This window comes from Erinaceus europaeus, chromosome 10, assembly GCF_950295315.1.
Source record: "Erinaceus europaeus chromosome 10, mEriEur2.1, whole genome shotgun sequence".
In the NCBI taxonomy this organism is placed as follows: Eukaryota; Metazoa; Chordata; class Mammalia; order Eulipotyphla; family Erinaceidae; genus Erinaceus; species Erinaceus europaeus.
In genome coordinates, this window is record NC_080171.1 from 20236742 (window position 1) to 20248525 (window position 11784).

Below are 11784 nucleotides of genomic sequence, written 5' to 3' on the forward strand. Positions count from 1 at the left end.
AGGTGCAAGGTCTGGCTTCTGTAGATTTTTGTCCGCTGAACATGGACATTGACAGGTTGATCCATATTCCCAGCCTGTCTCTCTCTTTCCCTAGTGAGGTGGGGTTTTGGGGAATCGGAGCTCCAGGATACATTGGTGGTGTTGTCTGTCCAGGGAAGTCTGGTTGGCATTATGCTAGCATCTGGAACCTGGTGGCTGAGTAATGAGGCTGAAGGATTGACATTCCATGACTGATGTCTCTGGACACAGTCTGAAGTGAAGCATGCTGAGGTGGTACTCGTTGCGTTGATTAGGTTGGGATCAGTGGATGTAATATCATTTGGTATGGCCATCCTATGATTTTGTTAATGTATCCTTTCTTAAATAAGAAAAATAAATTTAAAAATTTTTTTTAAAAAAGAAAGAAGCATGCAGAAAAGTGAGTACCACCCAAAAGGTTCCAAGACTGGGGAAATATAGGCTCTATAGAGGAAGTGGGAGGTTCCTGCTGTCTTAGGGTTTAAGAAAGCAATAGATAGTTTTTGCTATAATCACATTATTTAGCAATTGGGTTAACTTTGAAATATCCCTTTGTTAGAATTTCCTATATCATACACAACATCACCATAATTTACGTTCTTTGACATTTGTATATAGCTATGCTGCCAGTTGCTTCTGTTCTCCCTGGCCTAAGCTTTTAAGAGATTCAATGTATTGAGGACTCAGCCTATGGTCTGTGCATTAAAAAGTTTGAGACATTCAATCAATTTTTCTCCCCTCATATTAATTAAATAGCGATTTATATGACTACAAATTAATAGGAGTGTACGTAAACACCATTCCCACCACCAAAAGACTGTGTCCTATCCTTTACCTCCCCCACTCCCCCACCCCGTGAAGCAGAACATCCACCCTCACCCTCAACCCAAGATTTTTACTTTGGTGCCCTACTCCAAATTCAGTCAAATCCTGCTTTGAGTTTCCCTTTCTGTAATTCTTTCTCAACTTCTGTTTATGAGTGGGATCATCTCATACTCGTCTTTATCTTTCTGACTTAGCTCACTTAACATCATTCTTTCTAGCTCCATCCAAGATGGGTCAGAGAAGGTTGGTTCATTGTTCTTAATAGCTGCATAGTAATGGGAGAAATTTTGACCTCAGCAATGACAAATTAAAAAAAAGAATTCAACAAAAACAAACAAAAAACACAAAGAAAAAGAAAAAGGAAATAACATCTTCAGCAAAATGTTAGGATGCATGATATATATATATATATATATATGCCCCTAATTTTCTGCACTTAGTAGTGCATTGTCCTCAGTTTTTCAAAATGTAGTAATAGTTGAAAGTTGAAGAGATTAGGAGTTGAAGCAGTTAAAAGCTACCCAACCTTTTCAAGCTTCTAGTAAATGAACTATCAGGCATTTATTTGACTGGGCTATTAGCTTCTATTGGAATGAAATGCAAGGAACTTTGCTTGATGTCATTAAGGACTCACCCGAGAAATCTTTTGGGAATCTATTCTGACATCATGTTTCCTGATATCAGAATAGGTTGCATTCTGGCAAACTATACTTAATGCTTTAAATCCAGATTCTTGGTGACTTGGCAATTCTACTTTTAAGAATACTGCGGTCTGGCAGGTGGCACATTGGAAAAAGTGTTGGACTCTAAAACACGAGGTCCTGAGTTCAATCTCTGGCATTACAAATGCCAGAGTTATGCGTTGGTTTCCTCTCATCCTGTTATTAATTAAAAATAACCCTTTACAATTTTATCTTAAAGAAATAATCAAAGATGTGTGAATGACCTTTTTTCACTTTGTTACTGCTGTGTTGCTTTCAATTGTGAAAACTGGAAGAAAATAAATGGGAAACAAAAAGGGAAATTGGCCAATTATACTCCGGTATGCCTAGGAAATGAAAATAAGCTGTTATTTAAAAAGTCAACATTCGTCTAGGTTTACTTAGATAGAAATATATTCATAATGTATCCAGTGACAAATAATCACTGGAAAGCTCTGGGTGGCTAACGTGTTGATCGGTGCCATGCAGAGGGTGTGGGTGAATGTCTGCAAGCACTGCTGGGAGAGGTTGAGACTGCGGGAAAGGGAGAAAAACACAGATCCCTCAGTCTCCTGGCATCCTGTGGGGAAACACGCTTGGGCCAAGGTGCAGCTGCACCTTGATGACGCACTTGGCACTCTGTTGTAGCAGAAGGACCTCACCCTCTTTATTTTATGTTTTAATTCTCTTTATTTATTTATTGAATAAATTGAGAGAAAGGGTGAGATGGAGAGGAAGACAGCACTGCTTAACCACTTGTGAGGCTCTCCCCCCCAACCCCTGCAAGTGGGGACTGGGAGATTGAACCTTGGTCCTTGAGCATTGTAATATGTGTGCCTAACCAGGGGCACCACCACCTAGCCCCCAGGACCTCACCCTCTATTGATCTTCTTTTGAACGAGTTAAATGTTGTCTTGTCCCTGGATATAGATATATATTTTTAAAATTTATTTTTTATTTTAATTTATTTTTTGGCAGAGCACTGCTCAGCTCACGTATGGTGGTATGGGGGACTAAACTTGAGACTTTGGAGCCTGAGACCTGAGAGTCTCTTTGCATAACCATTATTCTATCTCCCCACCCTTGACAACCAATATTTTGCCTTAGGTACTGGTTGGGTAGCTCTTTAGGAAGCTCTGGCAAACATGAGGAATCCTTGGTTTCCCCCAGTACTACAGGAAGTTGATTTGATTTTGCTGCAGAAAGCATCAGTCAGAGGTCCCACTAGCTCGTAGCAAATGACTGGAAAACTATCTTAGGGAGCAACAGCCAGATTTTCCCTCTCATCCGTCTGTGCATAGCTGACTTTCTCATTTTCAAAATGAGGAGTTGTGCCAGATGATCTCTAAAGGCTCTTTGATTTCTAAGTATTTTATCCTTCACATTTTAATCACTGTCAATAGCAATTTCTGTTGATAAAAATGACCTATAAGTTACCCTGGGGTTTCACTGGCTGCAATAGTGAGGTTCATTTGGTATAATATTACGGGAGCTCTGGGGAGGCTCATCTTCATATCAGATAACACTTTCCCATCCTTTTCCCTCCTCTTTTTTTTTTTCCTAGTCCACCCCCCACATCTCTGGAGGTTTGTGTGGCTTAATTAATTCAGATCAGGCAAGTACTGTTGATGCTCGAAGAGCAAAGTCACTGTCTTGCTATGAATAATAGTCCAGTGGGAACTCAAATTATTCACAGCATTATTAGTAGACGATGTTAGGTCTTGCTGCTGGTGTAACCTGAGCTTATTAGCGCTAATGTGCAATATGTGCTCCTCGGAGGAAAGCCGCCCAGGGGGAAGCCACCTGAATTCCCTGAGGCACTTGACTTGCACAGATGCTCTAGGGGTTTGAGGATGCACTTGATGCTGAATTTGAGACATCGGGGAGCAGGACATTTAAAAAATATTTTATTAGTGATTTAATAATGATTAACAAGATTGTAAGATAACAGGGGTACAATTCCATACAGTTCCCACCACCAGAATTCCATGTCCCATCCCCTCCACTGGAATCTTCTCTATTCTTTATCCATCTGGGAATATGGGCCAAATATTTTTTATGGGGCACAGAAGGTGGGAGGTCTGGCTTCTGTAATTGCCTCTCTGCTGGACATGGGCATCAACAGGTACAGAAGGTGGAAGGTCTGGCTTCTTCTACTAAAAATTCTGTGAATAATTTGAGTTCCCACTGGACTATTATTCATAGCAGGACACTGACTTTTTTTGTATTTTTTGTTTCTTTAAAAATATTTTTATTTATTATTGGATAGAGACAGAGAGAAATTGAGACGGGAGAGAGAAGTAAGAGGAAGAGAGACAGAGAGACATCTGCAGCTCTGCTTCACCACTTGTGAAGCTTTCCCTCTGCAGGTGAAGACCAGGGGCTTGAACCTAGGTCCTTGTGCACTGTAACACATGCACTTAACCAGGTGCACCACCACCTGGCCCCTGGAAGACACTGATTTTGCTCTTTGAGTATCAATAGTATTTGACTGATCTGAATTAATTAAGCTACACAAATCTCCAGAGAGATAGAGGAAGAAGAAAAAAAATAGGATGAAAAAGAGGAGGGAGAAGGATGGCAAAGTGTTAAAGGATGTCAGCAGGTTGATCCATACCCCTAGCCTGTTTCTTTCTTTCTCTAGTTTGGTAGGGCTCTGGAGAGGTGAGGTTCTGGGACACATTGGTGAGGTTATCTGCCTAGGGAAGTCAAGATGAAAACCTAGTAGTATCTTGGTGGCTGAAAGGTGGTAAGATATAAAGCAGGAAAAATGGTTTAATAAACAGGAACTCAAAGGTAGGAATAGAGCAGATGAAATTAGGGGGTCTTCAAGTGGGAAGAAGCTGTGGAGTCTATTTTTAGATATGTTCCTAGGGACTCATGACTTAAGTAATTTTTGCCTGAGCTTGATAGCTAACATGCATGTGGACTAAAAATATTGTCTGGCAAGATGATGTCCAAGTTGAGAATAGGACTAGAAAGCTGGATTAGGGCAGAGTAGCTCCCAAACATGAGGAAAGCATACTGTTTACCTCATCAATCTGACATAGGGCCCATGTATTTAGCTCAGAAACCTGTGTGAGCTTTGAGTCCCTGTTACTCTGAGCTCACTCTCAATGGCTACAGTTGGTAATATTCTAGGCTGCACTCATTTCAAGACCAGTTTTCTTAGAGTGGCAGAGTAGGTTGATCCAGTCTCCCTTTGAAGAGTGAGGCAGTCCCAACTACTGCTATTCTACATTGAGGGCAAGGTCCTGGAGAGCCCCCAAAGAGGGCTCATGATGATGTTCCTGATGGAAATGACCAGTGATGGTAGAGAGAGGGATCTGTCAGTGGTCTAGGCCTGTCATATCTGTGTAGGAATCCCAGGATTCCTTGCCTAGGGCCCCAGATGATGGGTGGGCTGGTATTGACCAGAAAGGCCATCATTGAAGTGAACCAGTCTCTTGCCCATATTCATCTTTTGTAGTCCTTTATCTAACGAGGTTAGACTTTTTCCCAGTTGTTAAATCTTTGAGTGTTATTTGTTGTATACAAACTGGTATTGCATTTATGGGATCTGGCTTCAAGTTAGGGAGAAAATAGACCTCTAGTTTAAATGGGATCTAAGTTAACCTTGAAGTTTACTGTATTTTACCTGTTTAATGAATATAATAGAGGTTGTTACAGGGGACAGTAATTATCCTTTAGTTGATATATATACTTTTGCCAGTATATCTCTTGGCCAATTATATACAGTATTTCTTCTAAAGATTATAAAGGGAGTAAGAATGCTATTGATGTCAGGACAGATTAAGGGATATCGCTTTCTTTTGTGTAGTTAATTGAATAGATAAAGTGATTGAGGGGAATGAAATAGGGTGTAGTGGGGGGTGTTTAGGCTTAAGTATTAAATATTTAATTAAATACCTTATGGTGACTTTTTAAATTTTCTTTTTTAAAAATCTTTATTTATTGAGTAGAGACAGCCAGAAATGGAAAGGGAAGGGGGTGATAGAGAGGAAGAGAGACAGAGAGACACCTGCAGCACTGCTTCACCACTCAGAAAGCTTTTCCCTTGCATGTGGGGACCGGGGGCTCAAACTCAGGTCCTTGCACATTGTAGCATGTGCGCTCAACCAGGTGTGCAACCTCGCAGCCCCTATGATGTCTTCTTTAGGTCTTTCTACTTGCATGGTGATCTTAAGTCTAAATCTAGTCACTGCTTTGAGGTATACAATTTCCCCTAACTTATGAATACATGTGTACATGTACCCTTCAGGACATTCTTTATAGGTGTCAAATGAAATGTTTTGGGAGAATTCATACTCTGGCCAGGGAAATGTGTGTGTGTGTGCGTGTGTGTAATCTAAATCTTGCATGTGAATGATACTGTTGTTCCTGGTCCAGGTTTTAATTTGGGTAAAGAGAAAGAGAGAAAGGGAGAGACACAATTGAATCAGATCTTTGCCTGTTTCCACATCATAGTTCCATGTTGCACTGGGATTTGAACCTGGGCCACAGATGTGGTGGGTCAGGTGCTTTCCCTGGTGAACTATTGAGGGTGTAGGAGTAGTCATAGTTTCTGTGAGCTTTGTGGAAAATGCCCTTCTCTAATTTCTCTACCCAGAGGTGTGTGTGAAACAATTCAATTAACAATTTAACCCCCTTAGGGTAAATCAGTTTAATCATCCAGATGCACATCTAGGACGGTAGATCAAGAGAAAGGGCTAGGGGGCTGGCAAGCTAGCTCACCTAGTAGTGTGTCTGACTTGCCCTGCACATGGCCCAGGTTCGAGCCCCTGGTGTACCACATGGGAGCAATACAGCACTGGGAAAACCTTCTGGACTATGTTCCCTACCCTCATCTATCTGGGAAAAAAAAAAAAAAAGAATTGAACCAGAGGAGTAAAATCACACATGCACAAGGTCGCAATACATCAAAATGAATGGATAGATAAAATATGATTACCCAGTTAATAGTCTTATGTGTAGCTTCCTTTGGGAAAAAAAGGCTTGAGTGAGCTAGAAGTAGAGACATGATTAGGGAGGAACTGTTCTGTTCTTCACTGATGCTGTAGTTGAGTACTAAGCTATCCCTTTTTTCATTTGTAAAATGGGGATAACTAATGTCTAATTCCCAGAAATAACTAGGATTATATATTTCACTTAATAGTGATGTGTGTGATGTCTCACACAGACTGGCAATGGCCAGAGCTTCTGTCAAGCACTTTTGAGGAGCCAGGCTCTGTGGTATGCACTTTGCATGTATTATCTCATTTAAATCCCATAATGACAGTGAAGTAGCATGAGATGTGTCCCTATTTTGGACATGAGGGGACTGAGTTTGAAGAAGGTAAGTCAGTTGTAAAGGTCATGGGGTGATAAGCTGAATTCCAGACTTCAAGCTCTTCATGTAGTAGGTTGTAGATGCCTTCCCTTCCTCCTTCTATACCTTCCCACAGATCTAATGGTTAACTTCCTCTAATTATGACTTTAAACTAAGAGAGAAAGAACATTTGAAGATGATCTGCAGAAAAAGCCCACTTTGCCAAATTCTTAGTATCTTGTGATACAAAAGAGAGAGGCTGCAAGACACCTCCATTCATCACTCTCTGTCCCTTTCTCTCTCTGACTGACAGTTCCCATTTGAACACCAACATTGAGAGCTTGGCAATAGTATTCATGCCTGAGAACTAATTCAAATGGTCCTGATTTAATTTTTATCAGAGTCTATTCTGAAAAGCCTGGGATACCTTGTGCTCTAGAAATTAACTTCTGGTAGGCATGATGAAAAGAACTAGGATGACAAAGTGAAACCAGTCAAGACAAGTGCAGGGATCACTGGAATCCTTCATTCTTTATTTTCACCTCATTAATAATCCTGATAGCAGTGTTTAATACAGAAAAAACTGGAAAGTATAGTGTAACATAATAAAATCAATGTCAATCATTGTCCTTCCATTGTAAGCTACAGCAGTTTCCCTGAGGCTGTAGATACGGGTTAACTATTATTTCTACAACTGTTGATGTATATTTGCATGTATTTACCATTTTTAAAGTTTTATTTATTTATTATTGGATAGAGACAGAGAGAAATGGAGATAGGAGGGAGAGATAGAAAGGGAGAGAGACAGAGAGTTACCTGCTGCCCTGCTTTACTACTCATGAAACTTTCCCCCTGCAGGGTTTGAACCTGGGTCCTGTTGCACACTGTAAACTGTACACTTAACCAGGTGTACCACCACCTAGCCACCTAGCCCCTTGCTCATTTTTTCCCCATGGTCCCATCTTCTATTTCTTTCTTTCTTTTTTTTTATTTAAGAAAGGATTAATTAAAAAAACCATAGGGTAGGAGGGGTACAACTCCACACAATTCCCACCACCCAATCTCCATATCCCACCCCCTCCCCTGATAGCTTTCCCACTCTCTATCCCTCTGGGAGCATGGACCCAGGGTCATTGTGGGTTGTAGAAGGTGGAAGGTCTGGCTTCTGTAATTGCTTCCCCGCTGAACATGGGCGTTGACTGGTCGGTCCATACTTCCAGTCTGCCTCTCTCTTTCCCTAGTAGGGTGGGTCTCTGGGGAAGCTGAGCTCCAGGACACATTGGTGGGGTCTTCAGTCCAGGGAAGCCTGGCCGGTATCCTGATGGCATCTGGAACCTGGTGGCTGAAAAGAGAGTTAACATACAAAGCCAAACAAATTGTTGAGCAATCATGGACCCAAAGCTTGGAATAGTGGAGAGGAAGTGTTAGGGGGGTACTCACTGCAAACTCTAGTGTACTTCTGCTTTCAGGTATATACTTTCCAAGTCACACATACACCTATTACTACATCTAGATGTCCCTCCCCTTTTCCTCTTCTCTTTCTGGGTCTTTATTTGGTCATCTTCTCCTAACATTTCATCCCCTCTGGAAATATGAACCAAAGTTCTTTTGGGAGTTCTGGCTTCTGTAACTGCTTCTCTGTTGGACATAGGCATTGGCAGGTCGACCCATACTCCCAGGCTGTTTCTATCTTTCCCTAGTAGGGTAGGGCTCTGGAGAGGTGAGGTTCCAGGACACATAGGTTAATTTGCTTACTTTTTTGCCCCAAGTATATTCTATTGCTGATGGATATTTGAGGTTGGACATGCTTGTACATAGCTCCTGGAGTGAACTTTCAAGAGTTTCGTTAAGGTATATCCTTTGGGAGAGAAGTGCTGGGTTGTAGCATAATCAGCTTTTTTAGTCTCTGCCAACCTCTTTCCCAATGGGCTCATTTAACAACTTGTACTGGTAGTATGGGTGAGCTCCCAGCATTTCTCATCCTTTCCAGTACTTTATATGATCAGAATTAGAAGATTTTATCTAATAAGTGTATAAAGGTATCTTGTTGTGGTTTTGATAAATTTTCCTAAAGAATAATGAATCCATTTGGATATTTGTTCAATTTTCTATTTAGTTGTTGGTTTCTTATTTGCTGTTATTTATAGATATATTATAGATATAATGATTTTGTTGGTCATAAATCTTACAATTAAAATTATCTCCTATGTTTTCATTGTCTTTTGAATACTTTGCCTTATTACCACTAAGGTTATTGCTGGGACTCTGTGTCTGCTTGACTTTAGCACTCCTGGTGGCTATATAATATGTATATGTGTATATATACACATATACATACATACATATATAAAAATGGTGATACATATATACATATATATATATATATATAGAGAGAGAGAGAGAGAGAGAGAGACAATGAGAGATACTCCATAGTACCACTCCATAGCTCCTAAAGATTCTTTCTTTTTAAAAAAATTTTATTAATGATTTAGTAATGAATGACAAGATTACGGGATAACAGGGGTATAATTCCATACAATTCCCATCACCAGAGTTCCATATCCCATCCACTTCATTGGAAGCTTCCCTATTCTTTATCCCTCTAGGAATATAGACCAAGACCTTTATGGGGAGCAGAAGATAGAAGGTCTGTCTTCTGTAATTGCTTCTCCACTGGACATAGGCATTGGCAGTTCGATCCATACCCCCAACTTGTTTTTACCTTTTTCTAGTGGGGCAGGGCTCTGTGGATGTGGGGTTCCAGGACACATTGGTGAGGTTGTCTGCCCCAGGAAGTCAGGTTGATGTCATGGTAGCATCTGCAGCTTGGTGGCTGAAAAGAATTAAGATATAAAGCAGAACAAATTGTTTCATAATCAGGAACCTAAAGGTAAGAGTATAGGAGATAAAATTTGGAGTCTTCATGATGGAAGAAGCTAGGAAGTCTATTTTAGTTATAGTCTAAGGGACCCATGACTTTACTAATTTTTGCCTAATGGATAACATGAAGGGAGACTGAGAGTATTGTGAAACTTCTTTTTTGCAGGTGTTCTCATGTAGTGGCAAAAGGGTCAGACTTAGGCCCTTGCATATGCTAATGTGTGTACTCAACCCTGTGAACCATTGCCAGGTCCCTTACTGTCTTTTCTCATGTGGTACCAGGAAGGGAACCCAGGAGCCCATACCACTGAGCCAAAATCCTTCACTGACTCTTTTTCTTTTAATTTTTATTATTTTTATTAGCTCCAATCCACCATCTACAGACCTTCCAGTGATGCCATCTAGGATGCTCTCATGGGTTCCAGAACTTGAACTTGGCTCCTGGTTTATAGTAAGGCTTGAGTTCTACTTTAAACTTTCCTCACCTACACGTGACTTCTATAGATTGATGTTGTATTCACGTTTTACTGATAGCTTTAGTAGTTAAATAATGTGTAGGGCTGCAGAGATAGCACAGAGATTATATCAAAGACATGTCTGAATCTTAGGATCAGAGGTTTAATCGCCATCACCACCATGAGCCAGGGATAACAATGTTCTGCTGAAAACAAACACAAGTAAAATTGTTTGAGATTATCTGTTTGATAACATTATATCACCTGCAATTAATGACCATTGTATTTCTCTCACTACTTGTAATTTTGATTTGTTTCAGTGCCCCCTTTCTCCCCTCTCCACACAGATTAGGACCTTCTGTACAATGTTGAATAGATGTAATTTCAGGCATCTTTGTCTTCTTGTTCTCATCTCAAAAGCAACACATTCATTAGCTTTCATTTAGTATGATTTTTGCTATGGTTTTGTTTTTTATTACTGAAAAGTTCAGTAGTAAGTATTGAATCTTTTTAGTAATAAAAATATATTTATGTAAAGGATTTTTCATAAAATTATGTAGAGTATTGTCAGATTATTTATCAATCTATTGAGATGATGTTAATAATTATTTTTACAATGTGGTGAACTATCCTAATTGATATTCTTACAATAAATCATTTCCGTATTTCTGGATTAAATTTAACCTGTCATATTTGGTTTGCCAATATTTTGTTCAATAGTATGTGTGTATTCTTGGATGGTGAGTTAGCCAGAAACTTTTCCTTCTGACATTTTTATCATTAGGTTTTAGAGCCATAGCTATGTCAGCTTTACATCTTCTGAAGAACTTTGGGGATGATGACATTCAGTATAAATTACCAGAGAAGCTAATGGAACTGGAACTTGAGAGTGAGATACTTCTGACTTATTTTTATTTTTAGTTGTATTTATCTATTTATTTTTATAAGAAAGGCAGGCTGACCAGAGATCTGCTCAGCTCCAGCTTATGGTGGAACAGGGAACTGAACCTGGGGCCTCAGACATGCAAATCATGTGCTCTTGTGCTGAGCTATCTCCCTCGGCCCCTTTTGACTTCTGTTTTATTTTTATTTATTTGTAAATTATGTGGTACATTCTAGTTCTTCTTAAGTTAATTTGGTAAATTCTGATTTTATTTTTAATATGTTTTTAAATTTTATTAATGATTTAATATGATTAGTATGATTGTAAGCTTAACAGGGGTATAATTCCATATAGTTTCCACCACCAGAGTTCTGTGTCCATGTCCTTCATTGGAAACTTCCCTATTCTTTGTCCCTTTGGGAGTATGGAACAATTTTTTTATTTATAAAATGGAGATATTAACAAGATCATATGATAATAGGAGCACAATTCCACACAGTTCCCACCACCAGAACTCCCTATTCCATCTCCTCTCTTGAAAGCTTTCCTATTCTTTTTTTAAATTAATTTAATTTTTTATTTATAAAAAGAAAACATTGACAAAACCATAGGATAAGAGAGGTACAACTCCATACAGTTCCCACCACCAACTCTCCATATCCCATCCCCTCCCCTGATAGCTTTCCCATTCTTTATCCCTCTGGGAATATGGAC